The 12,100-nt window shown below is 35.9% G+C and overlaps 2 long non-coding RNA genes across 2 annotated transcripts; both read right to left on the reverse strand.

Moving 5' to 3' along the window:
• Positions 1-3,219: 3,219 nt before the first annotated feature.
• LOC116185433 lies at positions 3,220-6,244 on the reverse strand. The gene is made up of 4 exons (XR_004150281.1): positions 5,768-6,244; positions 4,791-5,373; positions 3,803-3,954; positions 3,220-3,674 (listed from the first exon to the last, which is right to left on the reverse strand). It is a non-coding gene; the product is annotated as an uncharacterized LOC116185433 (long non-coding RNA).
• A 4,385-nt stretch (positions 6,245-10,629) lies between these two features.
• On the reverse strand, positions 10,630-11,554 carry LOC102676043. Its single transcript, XR_421552.2, has 3 exons — positions 11,382-11,554; positions 10,974-11,195; positions 10,630-10,867 (listed from the first exon to the last, which is right to left on the reverse strand). It is a non-coding gene; the product is annotated as an uncharacterized LOC102676043 (long non-coding RNA).
• Positions 11,555-12,100: the final 546 nt, after the last annotated feature.

Here is a 12,100-nt window from a genome sequence, read left to right on the forward strand (position 1 = left end):
CCGTTCGTTCCTTTTCTATTCCAGATATTTGCATTATTCTAGCGAATAATCCCGGGTTTATTGAAATACAGACACGAATACGAAGCTGACTTCACAGTGATTCCAAGATAATGATTCATTATCGATTAGAGATTCAATGAGTGCTACTCCGTGACTTAACCATTGCTATCTTTCGATGATTAAATTAATCATCCGACGATTATTCGAACATACGAGTAAGATCTTTTTACAATTACGTAATTTCGTTAATTGACAATCTGACAGACAGTGTTTCTCTTTCAAGGATTAACCAATCGATTACCAATTATCCATCGAAAAGTCTCAGTGCAGGGAATCTTCCAGTATAACTGTACAGAATAAGAGGCTTGTACGTGGACAATGGAAATGGTAAAAGGGCCGTTTACCTCGAAACCACCGTACTTTGGAAAAGTGTGACGGTGGTCATACCTAATGACACCGTCATCGGATACGATTTCACGTATTTGCACGACGCGTCCAGCGACACGTTACGCATTTTTACCGATTAATTATTTGCTCATTTGAAATTTCTTTTCTTTCTTCGTATAACAACATTGAAGATGTTTAAGAAAATTGAAAAGAATTTTTTCAAAAGAGGAAGAATACAAGATAAAAAATTATACGTGCAAATTATAATTATTGTATTGTACAATATATATAAAAATACGTAGTGAAGATATACTGAAAAAGGAATGAATTTCGTTTGTACAGAGATGTAATTAATATCAGAAGAAGATTTTCCAGCCAGAAAATTGATCAACTGGCAATGTTTAAGCAATGAAGATAAATAAGGCGTAGAAGTGATCCGTCTTCTCGCTTCATTAGCTTGCATTCATCCATTTAGCGAAATTGACCAACTGACGTAGCTCACGACGATTATCTTGTCAGCTGCAGACTGACCCTTCGAGTTATCCACCCCCTGACCATTCGTCAGCCCGAATTTTAATTTAACCCTGCTCACCCCCTCCCTTAATTAATTTCAGTTCGCACCAACACAACCCACTTCGTGGGTGGGCGATGTTTCTTCAATTTTAATAACTCATCTCGACTTAAATTTTTCACGATTTTCAATCGTAGGGCGATACAATAATTCATTGAAAGTCGTAGAAATTTTTTAAGCACATCCTTTTTTTTTTGATGAAAAATTTTAAAGAATATAAGACTTGGGCCTTTTTTTTTACTTATATAGGAAAGAAAAGTTTGAAAGAAGAAGATGAAGTCGTCACAATGGTGCTTTGGTGTTTCCATGAATAGCCGCAAGATGTTCCAGAAGAAAGGAGGAAACGTTCAAGGAGGAAGCAGACAGATGTCGCTAAAAAAAAAGAAAAAAAAAATGGAGGACGATGGTTATTCACGGATTTATTAAATTCAAATTCAATATCGCAATCACCCCTTTACCATCAGGGAAGAACAGGAAGAAGAGGAAGAAGAAAAAGAAAAGGTACAAAAGATCAAGAAAAATAATAAAAAGACAGCCAAAAATACAAAGAATCTCTTGGCTTCCAAGCTTCAAAAGAACAATCATCTGTACTTATTCATCATCTATACATATTCCAAAATAACAATATACTGAATTATAAAATTTTTCAAGAGAAACAAGCTCAAGATTAATGCAATCCATTAAGAGAAACAGTGAAATAATTCACGTATGATTATTTACCATCATGGCAAGAAAATTCTCCAAGAATAGAGAAGTAAGAACATTTAGCAATTCAACAAAATAATGCACATTTTTTTTCATAGAAAGAAAGGAACAAGAAGAGCAGAGGAAGGAGCGGAAGGCGGAAGAAGCGTTTGAAGAGGAAGTGAAAGAGGAATTGGCGAAGCGTGTGGAGGGAAGAAAAACAAGGAAGGAAATGGGATCGCGATGGACGAGAGGACCACTTATTTTAGGCCCCTGTTTCGCAGAAGCGGAATGGAATACACGTTTCTTTGAGAGGATGGTAAGCAACACGTGTGAGGGACCACTGGGAGAAGGATGAAAAACACAAGGTGGTTGTGTGTTGTATCGGTGGCCCTCAATGTGGCGGAAGCCAAGGTGGTTGCAGCCTCCCTGTACGGGCCACTTCCGCCCACTCTATCCCCTCGTTCTTCCTCTCCCTTCTTCCATTCCCACCATAATATTTTCTTCGTCTATCGTTCCTCCATCCTTCCTTGTTCTCGCCATCGTGTTCTCGAAATACTTTCTTTCCTCTTCTTTTCCACTTCCAGCCTTCTGTAATATATTTATTCACGTTATTTTCCGAATTGCAAGCGATTATGCGAATTAAGCGAGATATACGAACATGGAAAATGACGCCTTTCCGTTCCCTTTTTTTTTTTTTTTTTTGGTTTCTTTATGGACGTATTTTTCTGCTTTATCTTTTTACCTGAAATTTCTGGATAACATTATGTAAGGAGAAAATTTAGCGTGGTTATTTATGGCCTATTTGTGCAAGCTCGAGCAGATATGTTATCTTAATTTTTACTATTTCTCTGTGTCTTGTTACAAGATATAATTTGAAATACGAGTCTTCGTTTAAATGTTGTTTAAATTTCTTCTGGAATTGTAAATTGAGAATAATAATAATATTTTTTTGAACAAATGTAGCAAATGTATATATATATATATANTCTTCCCGAGAAACATCACACGAACAAGTGACGGTGACAAGAGAGAACAGGGCCATTGAAAAGCATCAGTTTGAATGAAAGCACGAGAGAGTAAAAAGAGCATGAGCATTCATAACATCCGGTTCGTTGGAACGTTCGAAACAGTATAGCCGACCATGCAAAAATTCTCTCTCCTTTCCTGTCCTGTTCCGGCTCTCAAGGAAACGAATAAAAATCCAGTTTTAAAATACAACCCTGTTTACGTACAGAGATTATAGCGCAGCAAGCCGCGATTCTGAATTCGAATGCGGAAAAGTGTCATCAGCCTCCCTCTTGTTCTCAACTCGTACGCGTACATTATTGATCAAAAATATCATTTTCTTTTCCAATTTGCATTTATCTAATTTTTTTGGATTAAAGAACAAGGTTTCCAAATAGCATCCCATAAAATATAAAATTTCAATTTTAGAAATGCAATTTGAAAGATAGATTTGAGACTTCCTCTCTCTATTCTAGATGTCACTAGCTGTCGAAGAAATATTTCATTCGAAGAAAAAGAAATTTTTTTTAGAGATTGTATCCTTTTACAATTCTCTTTTCTACAAAATTCTACGGGATCTACAATTAGCGATTTTCAATTTTTGATCAATGATGTGCACCCACAGAAACGACCTTCTCACGTTCGTAAAAACTCCGTATCTGTTGTTTTACACTAGCTTCAGGGTCGCAACAAACATAATAAAAAAAATGCTTCCTTCCGTTCCGTCTGCGGATCCTGCATCTGGCTCTCGAAGCCGCCGATTCCATCGGCCAACTCTCATCTCTCCTCCGATATTCAACCTTTCTCCTCTTTCCTTTTCTTCGCCGATTCCTTCGTCTCCTTTCAACCACTTTCAATCTTCTCCCTCTTTCCAACTTAGGCCCAAAGTAAATTTTCGAGAGCTACCTTCTGGCGCGCGAATAACTGGCCTGCTGTCGGTGAACCCCCTTGTTTCGATTCCTTCCTTCTCCAGGGGCTATCCTTATCTAAGTGGACAGCATCCAAGGCTGCGATCCGCTCCAATCTGTGGAACGGAGTGTTTTAGGTAGGCAGAACCCGCGGGGATCGATCGTCAGATGGGTGGCCGATTCCACGCCCACGAACGGCCGGGAGGCGTTTTGGGTGGAAGATAGGAAATTTTGATATTGGTACCTTGATTTCAGATCCAGGGCGCCTGGATTTTATTCCCTACGAACCTCAAAATCTTCTCGCTTCTTTACGTTGGCATCTGGTATGTTGGTTATTATTGTTTTGGTAAATTTGAGGTTATCTTCGAGGTTATCTTGATTTCGATTAAAATAATCCTGTTTTGGAGATATTTTTAAGCAGAAATTAATATTTCTTGAGAATGTAATGAAATAAAAATTCCAATGTCATCTATATATATTAAATATTTAAAATAATATTTAAGAACACAGGATAGTTCTTAATCTATTCTATTGTTTTGGTAAATTTGAGGTTATCTTCGAGGTTATCTTGATTTCGATTAAAATAATCCTGTTTTGGAGATATTTTTAATCAGAAATTAATATTTCTTGAGAATGTAATGAAATAAAAATTCCAATTTCATCTATATATATTAAATACATCTATATATCTATATATATCTATATATCTATATATATTAATTATATTTATATATATTAAATATTTAAAATAATATTTAAAAACACAGGATAGTTCTTAACCTATTCTATTGTTTTGGTAAATTTGAGGTTATCTTCGAGGTTATCTTGATTTCGATTAAAATAATCCTGTTTTAGAAATATTTTTAATCAGAAATTAATATTTCTTGAGAATGTAATGAAATAAAAATTCCAATTTCATCTATATATATTAAATACATTTATATATCTATATATATCTATATATATCTATATATCTCTATATATATTAATTACATCTATATGAGAAAAAAAAGAAGAATAAATATAATAAAATAGATAAAAAGAAGTAATAAGATAATATTTATGATAAATATAATAAAATAGATAAGGTTATCTTGATTTCGATTAAAATAATCCTGTTTTAGAAATATTTTTAATCAGAAATTAATATTTCTTGAGAAATAAAAATTCATTTACATCTATATATATTAAATATTTAAAATAATATTTAAGAACACAGGATAGTTCTTAACCTATTCTTATTATACTTATCCTTCATTGCCCTCGATTAACATTCTCGCGGTGTTTTACAATGAACTTGAAGCTTCTTAAACAAAAAAAAAAAAAAAAAAGAGAAAAAAAAGAAGAAGAATAAAAATAAAAAAAAGAAGATATTCCAGGTAGAGAACGCGATTCAAGGGTTAAAATTTCATTCACGAAGATTCGTAGTGTATTTACTCTCACGAAGACACATGGAGGGACAGAGTGTATATACGTGTATTTACGATTCACAGAGAGCTCGATCTATCTACCATACCTTGGACGTAACATCTATAGAGACGAGTGTGTGTGTGTGTGAGAGAGGCTTCTCTCTACGTGGGACAGACGGAATAAAGAGGCACTACGTGCCGGATTAGTTCCTCCCGGATTTAATCTCCAGTGTTTGAGCAGGAACTCGAACAATTAATAATAAGACCTTCACCGAATACTCCGTCCTTTCAATTCAAGGGACAGGATGTCGTCGTGGTTATCGTTGTCCTTGTCGTCGCGACGTCTTGCATCCGCGATTGGGAATCACCGTGGAAACTACCTTCCCATGTCTCAACGTTATACGTACTCTGAAAGAAAAGATTCTCAACGTCTTGATTCGAGTTTACGCTTCAAATATTTATTTTTATTAATTCTATAATACGTCGAGTTAAAGAAATGATTAAATGATTTAATTAATTAGTGATTTATTGGGAAATTAAATTTCATTTTTTGGATTTTAAAATTCTATGCTATTTTCTTTGGATCTTTTATAAAAATTATTATTCTTCCTTAAAAAATTAACTTTCACATTTAAATAATTTTCATTGAATCCAAACGATCCATTATTATCAAAATTCTACTTTTTCATTCTTAAAGAAAAAAATCAAATAAACTTTAAAAATTTTTTTTTTCAAAATTCCCATTTTAGCATTGACTTTGCAAACTTTCCAAATCGATCATTGAACGACAGTTTGTATACTTACACGATATTCGATAAGGTCCTGGCACAGCTGAGAATTAAGAGAGGTTGTATACAGGCAAAGAAGGAAAGCGGAAAAGTCGCGTTCACGGGCATCTGAATGGTTCGGTCGAGGGGTCGTATATCCAGAAGAAGAAGAAGAAGTGGGCAGGTCCCACGGGTGAGGAAGGGCCGAGGCAGAGGGCAGCGGCAGCAACAGGCAAGAAGAAGAAGCTGCAGCCGCTTTTTGGGGCCCCTTCTGCTCTCAGCTGCCGGACCTTCCCACGCTACGCGTATGCACCTACCTACCCACCACCTACCCACCTTACTACCTGACTCCTAACTCTGTGTGAGTATGTATGTACCGGCTGTACATCGAAAACTCGAATCATTTCGAACGGTCGATAAAGTTCTTTTTGCTTGGTATCGAGTTTCTTGCAATTTTCCAAGAATTTTGATGAGAGCCTAGAAGAAACATATTTTGTTTAGACATTGAGTAATTGATGATACATGCATTTATTATTTGTTTGTGGATGATGAAATCAAAAGGAATCGTTTGGAAATAACTGATTATATTAAAAGATAATGTTAAGTTTTACCTTAAAGTACAGTGAATCTGCATTATTGCATAATTGAAGAGGAGACAGTTTTAGCGAATGACGATAAAAATGAATATTGAAAAAAATTCTCCAATAGGATGTTTCTCGATGAATTGATCTTGTATAATCTTGAATGACCTTGACTTTTGATTTATGATTGTTTCCTTATAAAAACTTATTTAAAAAATCTTTTTCCCAGTTCATGAATTTTCTGATTTCACACGATACATTTTCATCGAGACAAAGAACTTTCTTGTATCGAGCATCGGACACGCATATAAATGTACATGTGAGCCGAGTTGACCTACTGCTCACCTGCTGCACCACATACACCGGCTACCTGCCAGTGGTCCACCTCATCTGTCTCCCTTTAGAAGCTGATGGCTACCAAACAGTGGAACCTGGAAAGATATAGAGCCGAAAGATTATGTCAGATTAATACGTTCTATCAAAGATAAATGAGGAAAAAGTTTTGCGATATCTTTCGTGTAATTTATCTTTTAATAGTATTAATATATTTAGTTTAATATATCGATGTTGTTTCTTGGTTATATCAATTATATTATTAATATTGAAGCCTGAATATACGTGATATTAATCTTATGGACAGTTTAATTAAAGTTAATACATCCACTTTGTAATTCTCTTTTCTTAATCGTTCGTGATACACACATAATGTTTACCTGAACTGTAAAATTAAAAATTAAAAATTGTAACAATTAAAAAAAAAATTTTTACAATAATTTAAAAACATATTTATAATTTCGAGATATTGACCTATATTTCCAAAACAATGTACGAATCATCCATTTCTTCTTCATCGTTTGAAATTTCCTTCGATCCCGTTATATACTATTCATATCCACGCCATCTTACTTAATCCTCGAAAAAATCGTCTTCACAATACCGCATCAGGATCCTTCCTTTCGGGAGTGGATGAAAAAATAAAGGATCGACGCAGGCCATGGAGGAAGTACAGAAGGTAGGTCGCGGGTGCAACGGGTGCATCACAGCCGGATCCTCGAGAAACAGGGTTCAGGTCTCCCACGCCCAAACGCTTCACGATAATGTAATTCCTTTTAACCCTGCTGAACCTCGAAAACCGTGGGACGTTTCTGGTGTCCGTGCAGCTTGAATCCGCGAACTACACACCTTTCCCTTTCCTCTTTTCTTTTCTCTTCCATCCATCTTTATTTTTTTTCTCCTTTCTCTATTTTCTGTCCTCTCTTATTTTACCCTTTTTGAACCTCTAATAGAACTTTTGCAGTTCGGTATAGACAGCTGACGCCTCGTTCCACCATTCATTTTTTCGAATCGAATTCGAACGATCGGATTGGAAAGCGAGTAAGGAATATAATATCGTACAAATTTCACAGTGAACGGTATTATTTTGTTTTCTTCTCTATATTCAACTATTCTCACTTTATTAAACATTTATTTCCCCGTAAGATATTTTGCAATTGCTCATAACAATTTTATAATTGGTTGTTCATCGAATCTGATCGGAATTTTGAAAACAAGCGAAAGTGTAACGATCTCTATCGCGAAAGCGGCGGTAATTAAAAATAGTGCTACTAGGTTATATTAATTATATTGCAATAAATTGATCGCGGCTGATATGACTTGTATATCAATTGCTTTTATCTTTTCCTTTCTTCTTTATCTATAATTTTCATTTTGTTAAAAATATCTTATAAATCTTTATTATTATTGAAAAAAAAAGAAAAGATAAAATATTTTACGAAACACTACGACTGGTAACTTGCTTAGAGGTCACTAGTGATGGTGAAATTTTGGTACGATTCAGTAATTTTATATTTTCATATGAATGTATAATGAAACTTTGTGCATTGTACCATTATAAATATTTAATCGTAAAACGAAATCTGCTTCAAAATTAAAAAAATTATCTATACCAAAATTATTTCATCATTATTGATGGTACCTAGTGACTTTAAATATTACTAGAATTATTATCACTAGATTTAACGAATTGCATTCGCATATCTAGTATGACGATATTAGGACACGCATGCTGTAATTTCACGTGGAATATTTCCACAGTGGCCAATGGTTGTACGTTTCGAATCAGCGGACTATTAAATTCCGGTAACTTCTGTTATCCACGGAACGAACGAACGAATGGACGAATTGGAGCATGAAGGAAGAGAAGTGAAGCATAGTGAACAGTGTACCAGAGGTAGATGTACCGTGGCAGAAAAGCTGTTTTAGTTCGTAATTGATTAATTTCGTGCAGTCTTAACTGGTTACAGGAAACAGCTTCGCGAACGAGAGATCCAGACTCTCTAAAATACGATGGAACGCTCATAAAATTCATTAGCCACGCTGGATTGCGCATCTGTTAGATTTTCACGATGTATTTAAAGAAAATAAAATAAAAGAATTGATTTTTTAAGAGCTGAAAGATTGGAAATAAAAAAATTGGGTCAAAAATTATTTAAAGATATAATAATTATTTAAAAGATATACTTTAAACAAAAAAAAAAAAATAAGACAAGAAATTAATCAGTGGAAATGAAAGTGGTGGCAAAGTGAATCGCTTCTAAACAACGTAGAAAGTACCAGTGCACAACCGAATCGATTTCTCGATATTCGCAACAAAGGTATTTCGCGTTCACGATTAATTAGCCACGAAGAGTTTCGCCTGAGCAAACTCCTTCTCTACAGATTTCGCCTTCCATTTTATCGATCAATCTTTATAAATCGTCCTGTAGCAGTCTCACAAAATTATTTTTCTTTTCTCAAATATTCTCTTAACGATATTTTTATTACAAAAAAATTAATATATCGTAATATCCAGATTTACAATTTTCATTAACATTTATAAACACAATAATTTTCAGATCAGTATCGTGTATCATGAACGATTCAAAAAAGTCGTTATCAATCGGTCAATGATCATAATAATATCGAAGCCATTAGAGGGTTAATATCTCTATCCTCTAAAGATATTTTTTTCCCTCGAAACAGTGACACGCAATTGCTGAACAGCTATTATCGCCTTACACAAATAATCGTGCTCGGTGTCAAACATCCGATCGGCACGAATACAATGCGGGATCGATAATCGCGGCAGAATGCGGCATGGGCTGGCCACCACAGGCACAATCTGTTCCTTTTCTGCACGATATCTGGCCTGGATGGGTCGGTTGCATCACCTGCGCAAACTGAACGATACTTACACGCTACTGTTACGAAAGTTGTCCCGCAACCGGGCGTATATACCCTTCGGACTACGTTCATCCGCGTGCTCCTCCCAGCCACTCGTGATAATGCATGCATTCGCTGCCGCGAAAGTATAAACAACTTTCGAATGGCACACGCAGCGGAGCCAGCAGCTGTGAAAGCAGAAATTTTTTAGGCTCGTGCAGTTATAAAGAGGATGCTCGCGTTCGTTCTCGCCTCTTTCGCGAACACGGGGTTAGACATCAGAGGGGTGCAATTGTTGCCATGCGAAATTGCCTCCACTCAACTCCACTGTTTACTTGTTCTTATATATTATCGGTTACCACAAGATGATAATGGAGTATACATCCAGCACGTATTGTAACACGAATTATTAAGACGCTTTGATTTTGAAATTACGCTATATTAAAAATTGTAATATATTGGAAATATTTTTGAACAGCGATTTTTATGTTACAATAGATAATATTAATCATGATAATCTTTTTCTAAAAATAAGTTTCTAAAAAATTGTATATACAATTTTATGATGTAGAAAAATAAAAAAATATTTAATTTGATTGATAATATTAGGTTTTAAAATAAATTGATGAAATTTGTGAATAATCTAATAAACGAGAATATCACGGAAATCGAATGCCTACACAACGAATTCCCAAGCTGTGGCAACCTGTTCCTCCGGTCGACAGGTATCACGCAATAAATAATTGCACGATGGGGCCAAGAGCAAGATAATTACGTATCTACTAACCGGGCAACAATTATGTTATCGTTGGATAAATAAGCTAGACGAAGTGAACGGTTAAAAACGATGATCATTACCGATGAACCGTTTCCAACGATTCTATGCCCGCAATTACGGGTATATAGAATAATTCGTATGCACGGCACGCTTAGCGGCTGCCGTTTAGTAACGCTCAAGTGTATCACTACAAGTCGTTATTTCTGGCATTATCTGCCTTCAAGCCATTCCAACGTGATATCTACGTTTCAAACTAATAATTACTCAACAAAGTAACCGGTTGTTACTTTGTATAATCTAAATTGAACGATTAATGTCTCAATATACATATTGACCGGATTATCTTGTGACAAAGTTTGAAGTAAACTGCACTTTATTCATTTATTATTAAGTTAACGAATGTGTGTATATCATACTTTTCTTTTTTAAATTTTTTTTTTTGATCAAGATATAAAGTAGATTGTTATCATGATTCTTCTAAGCAACGCAATCCTCGACGAAACACTTAGCCCAAGTCAGTGGACATAGCAGGATCGATATTTCTCGATGGAGTCCTCGAAACATCGCGTGTCTCTGGAAGAATACGTTCATCAGGTGTGCTGGAGTGCAAAGTCGGCGGAGGAAGGGGAATCTGCATACTTGGTTTCACGCGGAGACGTAATCACAATGGGCCACATACCTGTGTACCCAGTCTACGAAGAATGCACGGTGCCATGCCATTCTCCTCTTCCTTCCTTCCACCGCTGCCATCCCTCCGCCACCTTTTCTTTTCGCAATACAACAGCCAGTCCCATTAACGGCGGAGAAAACTTTGAAAACTCGAATGAAATAGACGAACCGGTTGGCGGCGGCGGTTGAGAACAAGAAAATTTCCAGTTTCTTCTTTTCTCCCTTCATTTAACTGAAATAAAAAATCAACGGACAACAAGAATTTAGGAAATAGAGAATACATATTAGAAATTGGATTCTTTATTCTTAAAATCTAATTTTAATATGCTTATTTTATTTATAGAGAATATAAATGGCATCTTGCATAATTTAGAAGTTATGACAAATTATAATTAAATTTACCTCTTTGGTAATTTACCTGTGATTCACTATCTCTTGCTATTATTAAGCAAGAAAACTTATCACTGTGACTTGTAAAATTTTATCACCAATATTATCTTTCCAATTTATCTGATCTAAAACAAATGGATAGAACATAGAAATGATATACATACAACAAACACATTTGAAAAATAATTTATTGATATTATTACCTCTACTTCCGTGTCAAGTAAACCTCCTAGACTCTTCCCCATCCTATTACATATTCTTCAGACAGCATCCATCAAGCTCCAGTCCGTTTCCACCCCATCCACCTCCCGGACACAAGAAATCATCCCAGTCACAATTAGCCTCTCGCAGAAGGTGGTTTGGCAGAGGTCTCTTCTTCTCCTTCTCTAACGAAGACGATGAACCAATGTGGATCACGAATGTCGGAGAGAGATGGGGCGAAGGGTGGATCGCAGAGACGCAGATGGTGGAAATCTCGGGGAATAATGGCGAGGGACGTGGGGAGGGGAGAAGAAGGTTTTTTCGAAGACGACGATGGGGAAAGACACGGAAGGTGGATAGCACCTGGTGGTCGTCAGGGCCGGTGGTAGTGATGGTGCCTTCTGGTGGTGCGGCCAGTGATGGTGGTGGTGTCGAACCACGATGCAACAGATGCCACGAGAGAGGAGGCCCTCTTTCTCCTCTCTGCATGTGCCATCTTTTGGGTTGGTCCAAGTCGTATGTACAGGTTTTTTTTTTTTTTTTTTT

The sequence above is a fragment of the Apis dorsata genome, unplaced genomic scaffold (assembly GCF_000469605.1).
Source record: "Apis dorsata unplaced genomic scaffold, Apis dorsata 1.3 scaffold_174, whole genome shotgun sequence".
Lineage (NCBI taxonomy): Eukaryota > Metazoa > Arthropoda > Insecta > Hymenoptera > Apidae > Apis > Apis dorsata.